The following is a 12,860-nucleotide window of genomic DNA, read 5'->3' as shown; positions in this document are numbered from 1 at the left end:
GAGGGGGAGGGGGAGGAAGAAGAGGGGGAGGGGGGAGGAGGAGGAGAGATAATAATAAGCCTTAGAGTTGAGGAGATCATATTGCTTCAAAATTACTTCAAATTCCTGGTTAGGGTTATTATTGCTATGATGAAACACCAGGACCAAAAGAAAACTGGGGCAAAAAGGTTTATTTGTTGTGTATTTCCACTTTGTAGTCCATCACTGAAGGAAATCAGGGCAGAAATTCAAGAAGGGCTAGGGCCTATAGGCAATTCTTACTGAGACATTGTCTCAAATGATACTCCCTCATCTCCCATGACTCTATTTTGTGTTAACCTGACATAAAACTAGACATGACAACTCAACTTTTGTCAACTTAACACAGAAGTACATCACTATTAATCCAGAACCTTTCCTTTCTTATTCATCCAAGGTCTCACATTAATAGAAATATCAAAGCAACAGAGTATGTTCTATGGACCATATGCTTCTCTGGATGCCTGAAGTACTTCAACTGCATGTTGGGAGACTTGACCATCTAAATGCTGGGCTGGATTAAGTGCCCATGAGGATGGTGTTTCAGCAAATTGGGGTCAGTATGTACTTTGGTCTGTAAACCTGTATGGATCATCTTGAAGTATCATCAGGAAAATTGGTACCCACTTATCTCTGATTCAGTATCCAAGAGTCCTAGGAGAGGATGTGATGGCATCTTTTGCTGATGTTGGATCTACAGAAGGAGAGTGTTCAACAAGACTCAGGGCAGAGGTAAGGCCCAAGCCTCCCCCCTTGAGGAAGACCCTCCTGGCTTTGAGAATCCCCAGAGGAGGCATATTTCCTTCTCGAACTTGTTTCAAGATGAGCCTCCTCCAAAGTGAGACCAGTGAGGAAGCCTTGAAGAAGATCTGGACACTCCAGAATGAGCTTGCTGCCATTAGAGCTCAGAATGCCAAGATTGTGACCCTGCAGGAGCAACAGAATCCCAGTTCAGATCACTTAGATACATCCACATCCGTTACCATAGCACCATCACCTTCTTCCCCTCCTCCTCCATTGGTGCTCCACCAAAGTGTGTCTGCTCTTGATCTGATTAAAGAATAGGGAGAACAAAAGAGATGCTGGAAAGACTTTGGCTAAGGGTCACCCAAAGAAGCTGGACATACCAAATATGCTAGAGATCTTTAAAGACATGAACATTGTGAAGTTATGGTAAGTCAAGAGGTCCAAGGATGTAGAGCCTAGGCCCAACGATACAAGTGACCCTGCTGCCCTGCCCTTATAACAGAGGCTCTAAAAAAGAAGTTTGCTTATTGTTATCAACCCAACAGTCAAGGTGAGGGTGAAGGAGGAATTCCAAAGCTAGAGTCAAAGGCCACCTCAGTTCTGGAACTCTCCTTAACATACATGAATCATGACAAGCTTTTAAATAGGTAGCCAAGGTTCATCCTCCAGCCTTGAAAATATCTGTATGGCTCCAGGACACAAACATCTATTTGTGGACCTTTCTGTGAATTTTTCAATTCTTAACATTAATATCTGTGCAAATGTTTTATATGCATGCATTTGGATATAAAACAATATGAATGGCATTGGTAAGGATACTGTTTCTTCATGGTCATTGATAGAGTACTGGTCAGTGGTGGAACATCTGGAATATCCTGTTACTAGTGCACAGTATTGAAAATGAGAATGCCTCAAACAGAATTTACATGTCACTTTTTTTTCTATAGCTGAGTTTACATAAGCAGCAGTCAATGTTTATTGCCGAGCCTCCATATTGCTTTCTCTTATAAGGAAGTAAGTATCAGGGACACTGCTTAAACCTCATTCCCACCCAATTCTGGGAATCAAAAGTACTACCGAATCAAATATTGAATTAAATCACTTCTTAAATAAAAGCCAGGATGTTAAAAAAATACAATATAAAATATCCAAATTTTAAAGTTTTTCCTTCTGTGAATGTGATTCTCTTCCCCTGGCTCAGTAGAAGTTTACTACTCCAAACTTCCCCCTAGCCTGGCAAGCAAGAGGTATTTGGATAAAAGGGGAAAGGCTCTGGCAATTAGTCCTTTACTTAATCTTCCTCCCCTCCCCTCCTCCCTGCACTGTTAGGCTAGATGTGTTAATCACCTAAGCCAGGAGCTTTTAACTCTCAGAAGAGAAAGAAAGCTTTTCGGCCTTTTTAGAAGTCAGCATTCAGTATAGTTGGAGAGCTAGAACGTCCAGAGACCATCACGTTTTAAAGTCACAGATTCCGACTCTGTGTCTCAACCCACTCCAGGCCAGGAAGCTCCTGACAATTAGGGAGATAGAAGCAGGGGGGATTAGTTTTGGAAGGGAGAGAGTACTGGAAGAGACAAGTGGAATTGGGAGGCATCTCAGGGACAAGCTAGAAATTTAGTGGAGTGGAAACTCTCAGAAGTCTAAGAGAATGCCCCTATCTAAGACTCCTAGCATAGGGGGATATGGAGGCTGAGATGGCCATCTCCTATAACCAGGTAAGACTTCCATGGAAGGAATTGGGACTCTAATCCAGCCACATAACCTTCAACCTACAATTTGCCCTGCCTACACTAAATAAGAAAATGCTCTACAGACTTCCTTATAGCCCAGTCTTAGGAAGGCTTAGTCTCAACTGGGGTTTCCTCCTCTCAGGTGTCAAGTTACATGTTAGAGTTACCAGGAGACCTGTGCATTCCAGTCTGTTCTGATATTTGGGGTTAGAGATGAATCCACATGCTCAACAGACATCTTTTACACATCTATTGTATGCTTAGCACAGGGATGACCAAGGCTAAGATACTAATGAAGTCAGTGGCTCGAAGAAATTTATAATCTCATGAAAAGCAATGTTCGAATCTACCTTAGGCAGAGGTATCTTCAGATGGCAAAGGGAAGAGGGTGTCTCCCTCCTCTGCTGGGATTAAAAGGAGCTTTCAGGGCAAGTGACAACCAATGATGACAGACTGCTGGATAGGAGACCATGACCCTGGAAAATAGCATGCTGAGGTAGGCCAAGCCTGTGTACCTCAAACAGGAATCTGGAAGTGACAGGAAATGATACTGAAGAAAATCAGCAGCAGCAGCGGGTGACAAAGGCCCTGGTCAAGATGAGCAGTTAGAATCTGGTATTGCATGTTAGAGGGAAACGTATCCCTGAAAGGAGCAGGAAGCTGCCAGCCCAAGGAATAGGTGCTCATAGCACAATGCTTTCTGGGATATTCATGGGATCATATTCAGAACTGCAGGGTTCCTGCACTTTCTGAAAACGTAAGCCATCTGGTGGGACTCAAGGAAAGGCTCCCTGTAAGGACAAACTTGAGTTTCTTGAGGTTTCAAAGCAATGAGATAGACAGCACTGGTAGGAGACCAGACTTATCGTCAGTGAGTGAAATGGAGCCTGCACTAGTCTTACTAGTGAAAGCCAAGGTGGGAATCAAAATTGACAACTATAATAAAAACCCCTTCACACCTAGGTCAGGCTTTCTATTTCTCTATATTTTGGAGCCTTGGAACATTTCGTGTTCCAAAGATACTCAGCATTTGATTTGCTAGAGCAAAAAAGCCAAAATTAACTCTGACACAATCCTTTAACAAGTAGTTCCAGGCCTCGGTGGTTTTATGGAAACATATTGAAAACCAAATTTCATCACTTAAAGAACTTCTGAGACTTTGGAGTTTGAGATTTAAGGCTAAAAGTACAGAGAGGGAGAGTTCTTAAATTATAGATAAAATAGTCTAGTCTTCTTTAAAATCCATTTCCCGACATTAAGGACATTTTAGCCTCTCTGCCATCATGATAGAAAGTCAATTATATTTGAGGGGGCTGGAGCTGCCTTCCCTCAGCTGAGGTTTGTAATGAGGTTGTGTGTGTTATCAAGAGCCGCCCACTGTACTCTTATTACCTAATTTATATTTCCGTGAAGATTGAGGTCAGTAAGTACATTGATCTTACCATTTTTTTCATCTCCAATGTGGCATGATCTCCAATTTGTGTTTATCTCATCAGTGTGTTTGATAACATACAATTGTTCCCAGTAAATTTTAATTACCTGAAAAAAAAAAACCCACAGATTGTTTTTAGGTCTGTGAATAGTGCTATTATTTTTTAAGCTTTTTTTTTTTTTCAGGGAAAACATATTTGAAAAACTAGTCTTCTCTGTTTTAAATGAACTCAAATGAGACTCTTGAAATTGGTTCTTCAGTGCGGTGGCCATTTCTCAACCCCATCTGTGAAGGTTCTGTCTCTCGTTATCCCATGTGCAGTGAAGATAATCTATGGAGTATCCTGGCATTTGGATTCTAATCAAGGGAAGTAAGGGTGTGGCACAACCTCTAGGGAGCTTGGTCTCTCTTCATAAGACTTTGAAAGGTCTCCATTATGAAGTTAAACTCCAGAAATAGGTTAGTCTCATTGGACAGGCTGCATCTTGTGTAGCCATCTCTCCATCTCTCAGCCTCAGCAACTTTTACTACACCCTGTGATCGTCCGTAAAATGTTTACCAAGCCTGGAGCCCCATGAGAATCACCAGAAAACTATTTAGAAAAAGAAATCCTTGCCTGAAATTATTAGGCACAAAGCTCTAAAACCCTGCAGTTTTCATGAGTTGCCCATGGTAACAGATGGAGCAAATCTGTTGACTGGTGTTATGTTCAAATTCAATCCAAAGTTCTTGATAACTGACTCCATTTCTGAACATCTCAAATGCTCTGCAAATTGCATGCACCATTATCTGGGCATTTCAAGTCAGAAAACATCTACCATAGCATGTCATCCAACTTGACTATATTCTGCTTCCCTTCCATTGATGCTTTTTGGGCAAACCACCAACACCCTGCTTCTGAGTGTTCTTCCATCTGTAGATTTAGATAGGCTGGGATAACCTTAACACCATGAGGAAAGCCAGACACGTGCTCCATAGGAGTAGCTTAGTTAGAAGAATGTCTGCCCTGGGTTCCACACATAAACCCAGTCTCCAGGTGCTCACTCATAATTGAAGCACTTTGGAGGTAGAGGCAGGGAGATCCAAAGTTAGAGATCACCCTTAGCTATATTGGTATCAGGAAACCAGCCTGGGCTACTTGAGTCCTGGCTTCAGCAATAATCAAAGACGATAGGAGGTAAGGAGATGAAGGTTAACCTTACCTACACAGCAAGCTTTTAGAAACCAACCTACATGAGATTGTGTCTCAAAAACAAAAGAAACAAGAAAGAGGAAAAACCCTCCTTTTCTCATACTCCATATTGATAAGCTTGATGTTTCTAAAAATCCACCTTAAATAGGTAATACCTACCCAACCTATGCACCCAAGTGCTCCTATCTTAAGTGTACCTTTCAATGACTTTTGGCAATCTTATAAACTATGCAACCATTTCTATGAAAATACAGAACATTCCTAAAGTCCTCTGATACTGCAGCCACTGCTAGAGCTTTCCCTTACCTATTAAATTTCATTTTATGTGCATGAGCACCTGTATTTAACTCTGTACCACCTGAATACATGGTGCCCACAGAGGCCAGAAAAGAGCATCAGATTCCCTGAAAACTTTAATTACAGATGAGTGTTAGCCACTGTGTAGGTTCTGGGGATTGAACCTGGATCAACCACAAGAGCAGCCAATGGTCTTAACCACTGAGCTATTACTTCAAGCCCCGGTTCCCCATTGCTTTAACAGCAGTCATTACTCTGTCATGATAGCTCACTGGAGCCTAAATCTCCATAACCCAAGAGCTAAAACTTTTGTGTATAGTGAGTGACTGTGCAGCTCTTTTTATGAGTATCTGGTAGGAATCTTGCCCTCATTTTTAATCCATGTCATTAGCTTTTTTAAAAGATTTACTTATTTTATGTAAGTGAGTATACTGTCACTGTCTTCAGACACACCAGAAGAGAGCATTGAATTCCCACTAAAGATAGTTGCAGTTGCTGGGAATTGAACTCAGGACCTTTGGAAGAGCAGTCAGTGCACTTAATCACTGAGCCATCTCTCCAGCCCCATATCATTAACTTTTAAGTGAACATCTGTGTCCTGGATACAACTCCTTTTCTAAGTATACACATTCAAAGAGTTTTTCCCAAGCTGTGGCTTGCATCTTTCACATCTTAAAACAGAAGTTGATAGTTGCTATTATTCCCTGCTTTCTCTTTTGGTTTGTGACTCTGTACTACTTTTGAAAATGCTTACCAAATCCACTCACTTATATGTGGCCATTAGCCATTAAAGAAACGATAACCAACCTACAATCTATAGATACAGAGAGGTTATGTATAGAGGAAGGTAGATGGGATACACCGATCTCCTTTGGAGAGGAAAATAGAATGGATTTTACAAATGGGCAGCTGGAGACTGAAAGGAGAAGATGAGGCAGGAGAGGCAAGGGCTGTAGGATTGTGGGAGCAGAAACAGAGAGAGGCAACTAGAGGTAAAGGCCATTTGGGGGATGATATGGAAACCTAGGGCAGTGGAAGTTTCCTAAAGTATATGACAGCAATCCTAAGGAGGTGGCCTCTCCTTCTGCTCCTCCAGAGACAATGCCCCCAATCTCATCCCCAGCTCTATAGAAGAAAATCTGCTGTAATCTCCCTTTCCTCTTGGACCATACCCCTAATGGATCACAAAGATCTTCTCCAACCTCCTGCCCACCAACTGCTCATCCACAGTACCCCAGCCTCCACCATGGGCTTACCCAAAAGGCAAAGGCAGGTTCTTGCTCTCTTCTATAGGACTTTAATTTTGACTTGACATTTCTGTTCATGGTTAATTTGAGCATATTACTTGTACAGAAAATGAGGTAGAGATTGATAGATATTGGTTTCCTCCCACATGGATAAAGAAATATGCTCCCTATTGAACCACTTTGTCAACTTCAATGAAAATCAGTTGACAACGGTTTGTGGCTGTATTCCCACCTCTTGCTTTCACCTCATTCACCTATGTCTACCCTTTGTCAGCACGGTATTTTGATTACAGCAACTTTAAAATAAGCCTTGGAGCCAGGTGATCTAAGACATCAAAATCTGTCCTACATTCTTGAAAAGAGTTTGGGAACAGTTTCAACCCTACGCGCCAATGCATTTCCTGACACATTCAGCCCACTTGTATCTACTTTTATGCAATGCTTGCACACAACTGAAGCAATGATAGGAAGACAGAGAAACCCCTAAGGTCTTTTCTGGCTAACTCTATACATATGTACAGGTATACATATTAACATGTGTACATGGGGATGCATGTGTACTTCGGCCCTACATGTTAGATGAATGTCACACTGCAGATGAAACAGGGCACTACAGATAGACAAGCATGTCACACAGAAGTCAGAAATCCACAGCCTTAGGTATAGTCACACTATGGTCCAAATCACAGCCCCACATGTAGAGCACTCCTCCACTGTGATCCATATCCAAATATAGAGCCCTGTTGCACTGCAATCTATATAGCCTGACATATAAACCACTCTCACACTGTGGTCTACATCCATCCCTACATATGGACTAACATCACACATCGTTTCACATGATAATCTATAAGCTACTCTCATAGTATGGGCCATGCCACAGCTATAGATAGAGACCACTGCCACATGTCAGTCTCACATCTATACTCTCTCTCTGAAGACTACAAGACAGTCCTGTAAAGACCTGTCATAAGGTAGTCTATTCCACAGCCCTATATAAAAGCCACTGCTACATCTTGATCTAAACCATAGCCCTACGTATAGACCATAGTCACATGGAAATCCATGCCTGGCCACAGATATACACCACTGTCATATGTTATCCATACCACAGCCCTACAGATAGAGTCCTATCATAATGTGGTCCACACCACATCCCTGCTTACAGATGATTGTGACATTGGCGTCCATATCAGAGTTCTACATATAGACCCCTGTCACTGGTGGTCTATACCACAGGCCTTCATATACACATCTTTTATACTAAGGTCCACACTGAAACCTTATACAATTATTAACACTAAGATCCACACCACAGCCCTTCATATAGGAAGTCTACATCACAGTCCTACATTAAAAAAAAAAAACAAAAACAAAAAAACACTGTCATGCTACAGACCATACTATAGCTTTACATATGACCAGTGTCACACTGTAGCCTGTATCACGGTCCTAAGTGATCTGACTGTCGCAATGCTGTCCACACCACATCCCTACATACAGACCACTGGCACACAGTGCTCCCACACAGACACACTTATTCACAGCAGATTTCGTCCTGATAATTGCATATCCTCTGCCTGTGATCTCCTCTTAAATCTCAATCTCCTGGATTCGAAGCTGAGTTCCTTTATACACAGCCTGTGTTCTGTCACTACTAATTCTCCTAATCTGGAGGGTGACATCTGAGATCTAACCTTTGCAAAGCTTAGATGCGGGACAACCACCTTCATGACACATACAAATGCCACTGCACATTTGGATGGCATTTTCACTGCGTTGGGGCCAACCTAATTTCTGGTCTTCTCTGGCTGAAAGTCACCTTCTGGCTTGTGGATTCATAGCTTGTATTTTCTATTGTGAGTCATCTCTCTCACCCAGCCGTTGTGAGTGTTTTTTTTTTTAAACAAATCGCCATGGGAAAGTTTTTCTTCATCCCAATTCATTTGGTTTTTTAATGAGATGGAGGTCAAAAGAGCAAATGAATGGTGAAATTTAGATGCCTTGTTCTGGAGGTTATATACACTCATCTGTTCCCAGGGAATGAGGTAAGCAAGGGAGCTGCACATTAAGAGGAGGAAGGGGGGAATGTTTGCCGTGGAACTGACACAAATAAAGTGATGACCAAAGACATCGGAACACAGGGACACAGCAGTAATAGTCGCAGGTGAGGTTTCATGTGCTCCTTGTTCTCCACAGTCAGCTCTTTGTGGTCACACTGTTCTGTTTGCCAGCCCCAGCCACTCCAGGAAAATTGGTAACGTTCCATCCTGGCGACCTGGCTGGCCTTGCAATGATCTCTGGGACTGTACTGGTTGGTTTTGTGTATTAACTTGACCCAAGCTGGAGTTACCACAGAGAAAGGAGCCTTCCTGAGGAAATGCCTCCATGAGATCCAGCTGTAAGGCATTTTCTCAATTAGTGACCAAGACTGGGAGGACCCATTGTGGGTGGTGCCATCCCTGGGCTGGTGGACCTGGGTTCTATAAGAAAGCAAGCTGAGCAAGCCAGGGGAAGCAAGCCAGTAAGTAACATCTCTCCATGGCCTCTACATCAGCTTCTGCCTCCAGGTTCCTGCCCTGCGTGTGTCCCTGTCCTGACTTCCTTTGGTGATGAACAGCAATGTGGAAGTGTAAGCTGAATAACACTTTCCTCCTCAACTTGCTTCTGTATCATGATGTTTTGTGCAGGAATACAAACCCTGACCAAGATGTGACCTTGAAAATGCAGTGGAGACTTCCCTCTTTCTCATACTGTCATGGGTATGAAGTAGATGAAGTAACAATATGATGCTACAAGTTTGCTAAATGCTCCCAAGGTTCAGATGTATGCTAAGCCAGCATTGTCCAAATTTTCAGTGAGGTTTCATGGTAGCTGGAAAGGTCTATCAGCAAAGCATCATGACCACACTTGACCTTTGTGAGTTCACAGAGAAACATGGAGCAAGTCATTCCCATTTCTGTAGCCTACACTGGTCATCAGGAACAATTTGTCTCAGAACCATCTTTATTACAACTTTTCTATTTTCTTCTTTAAAACATATCTTACCTCAAGTATATTTGTTTTTGTTTTTAAAGCATAGGACATGAACCATCTGTAAATAGTATGTAGGTGTGTCATGCCAGTCCATCTGTCTTCCCATTGGCACTTAGAGACCTTTTCCATAGGATCTTCATAGGGGCCTGCACACCTTTGAGTGCCCAAGATGGAGTCTAAGTGTGAGCCTGAGCTGGAGCAGTGGCCATACATTGTTTTGAGTCTTGGGTTTTGGTTGGCTAGGCCTGCAACCTATGGCTATGTAGCCTTGAATCCACTTCTCGAGCTCAGGGTGAGCAAAGCAAGGAAAGCAAGACAGTTACCATGGGAGATCTTTGGAATCTTGGGATTAACTGCCTTAGGCCTCACAAGGGCCCCCCACAGTCTCTGCATGAGCCCTCATTACCTTTACTTTGTTTGCCTGCATCTTCTTCCGATCTTTTCTACTGAGTTTCTTGGCAAAGTGCCTGTTCTCCAAGAACCTGGGGTTGACTTCTTTGTGGATTTGTATCTTTGAGACTGGGTTTTTTTTTTTCTTGATGCCATTTCTGTGCCATTTTCAAAATGGGTTGGGTATGGTGTGATTCTTGGATTCAACAAGGCCTTCTTAGCAGCCAGGAGCTTCCTGGAGTACCTGGGAGCAGAAGAACCAGCTTTCCTGACAAAACCCCAAAATTTTAGAATCAAATGAGACCTTGGATCAACTAATGTTTTTAATTATTTTTGTAGATGTACAGGTTGGCTTTTGGAAAGACATTTCTGAATATACTCTAAACAATAACCAATGCTGGCTTTCTGTCACTCTCCACAAACTGTGCTGGATCAAAAGTGTCCCATTTGTAGCCTTGCCAGACACTCTTTGGGTTTTGTATACGCCACCCATTCAAGCTTAAAAGCAACATTTCTGTACAGAAGATGAATACTAACTTCCCTCTAAACAAGAAACCTTAATTTGGGAATAGCGAGAGCTAAGTGGAACATAAATTGAAAGCTAGGCTTTTTCTTTTCATTATCAAGGTATTGTTATAGAAAAAAAGCATAATAGCAAACAGTCAACTAACTAAAGGACAATTTGATGTCATTTTATGAAGGTCATCATCTTAATAGGTTTTTTTAACTCTCTTGGGAAACATCTTAATAAAAAATTAGTGCCCACTCCACTGTAAAACACACATAAATCCTGAGGCTGCTGCAGCTCTTTGAAGACACAAGAGGAATCCCCTCTAGGGCGAGGGAGTGTATATGACACTAAGCACAAGTGTGCTTCACTGAGACCACAGGTGAGTTTCAGCAGAGGATCATCTCAGACTCCAAGATGGATGCATATGCAATTCCATCTATTCACATTATATGTTCATTAAACAACTGAAAAGATGGACACTGTGGAGCACACCAATAATGATCCCAGCACTTGGAAAATGAAAACAGGAAGATGATGAGTTCAAAGTCAGCCTGGGCTTCAGAGAGACCATGTCTCAGAAACAAATAAACAGAGCAGTAAAAGCCTCTCATCTAGCTTCATCTTATGTACAGAATTTTTGCTTTTAATCTTGAAGGGGTAGGGGACCAAAACCCAGAGTGTCTGGAAAGGTTACAAATGGGACACTTTTGATCCAGCATAGTTTGTGGACAGTGAGAAAACCAGCATTGATTACTGTTTAGAGTAAATTCAGAAATAAGCCAATCTGTACATGTAGACCCAGTTGCAGTCTGGCTTCTATCTTCTAGAGGGTCCTGGCTACATGACTCCTGGCCCTTCAGATTTTCTTGTATTATCATTGGCAATCTCCAAAGACACACAAAGATCTCAATGGCAAATGAATTCAGTTAATGACCAGCCAGCAGGTTACAATGCTACCTCTAGTCCAAACTCTATTACAAGTACAACGTGGGTTTTGCCAATATTCCTCTACCTCTATTAACAACTTGTGTGTTTATTTTGCATTTCACACTAAGCTGTATAAATGCTCCACATAGACAAGAATTGATCTTATTGTAGACAGCCTTTTAAGAACAATACAGTCATGTGGCAACTTGAATTGTAAGACATCAAAAGAATTGTAAGACATTTCACGATGAAAAATACCCATAATCTCTCCCATGTCTTTGCCAACAATCTACTCCTAAGATGTCATCTCATCCAGCAGTACTCTCAAAACACTTGCTAACATCAGTGTGTGAGATGTAAATTCTACACCATAGAAATACCCTGAGAATCTTGGGGATCAAATATGGGCTCTTGAAGCTTTTACCCAGATGTGATACAGGTCAATAATGCATAATTCATCCCACGGACAAGACTACTACCACTAGGTAGACTGCTATAACATGCATGCAAAGGAAGAACAGTAGGTGTGAATAATCACCCAGAAGAACACCCCGGGAGTTGGGAATCGGACACCTCCCAGGGAGTCTCCCATCAGGGAGTATTCTGTGTATCTCATGTCCCTCATTTCATTTTGTCCTCACAGCAGCTTGTGAGACAAGATGACACATCCATTATATTTGCATATGCAAATCTAGGATTTAAAGGACTTGTATTAGCTAAAAGTTAGCTGATACAGCCCCCATGGTTGGGAAGAGTAAGTATAGGCTGAGGAGTGAGTGACTGAGTTTATGATGAAGAAGAGATCCAAGGGTTCTGTGAGAGAGTAGCAAAAGAGACTTTAAGATCTCTTTATCAGGGCTGGAAAGATGGCTCAGTGGTTAAGAGCACTGACTGTTCTTCCAGAGGTCCTGAGTTCAATTCCCAGCAACCACATGGTGGCTCACAACCACGTGTAATGGGCTTCTGGTGTCATCTTCTGGTGTGTCTAAAGACAGCATCGGTGTACCCACATATATGAAATGAATAAATAAATCTTTAAAAAAAAATCTCTTTGTCCAGAAGGGTCTAAGATTTTGAATATGCTTACAATTCACACGGCTATTTAGCAGCCATCCAGTGACAAAGCAAAACCCAATGTGACAGTCACCTGCCACAAAGATTCCCTGGTTCCAGACCAGCACCGGGGTAGCTAGGGCTCAGGGTCTGCTGACACCCGCCAGCTACCCAGGACACCCGACACAGGATTTTGAGACTTCTGGTGAGTGGAACACAGCTTCTGCTCCAGTCCAATCCCGCAGGACCTGAGACTGCTTTGGTTGGGGAGGCAGAAATC

At 42.3% G+C, this 12,860-nt stretch overlaps 1 pseudogene; it reads left to right on the top strand.

The window, feature by feature from the left end:
* The first annotated feature begins 524 nt into the window (after positions 1-524).
* On the top strand, positions 525-4,170 carry LOC110304084 (annotated as a pseudogene).
* The last annotated feature ends 8,690 nt before the right edge of the window (positions 4,171-12,860 follow it).

The sequence above is a fragment of the Mus caroli genome, chromosome 10, assembly GCF_900094665.2.
Source record: "Mus caroli chromosome 10, CAROLI_EIJ_v1.1, whole genome shotgun sequence".
Taxonomy (NCBI): Eukaryota; Metazoa; Chordata; class Mammalia; order Rodentia; family Muridae; genus Mus; species Mus caroli.
Note: the sequence above shows the minus strand (reverse complement) of the source record. Positions and strands in the feature narration are given on the sequence as shown.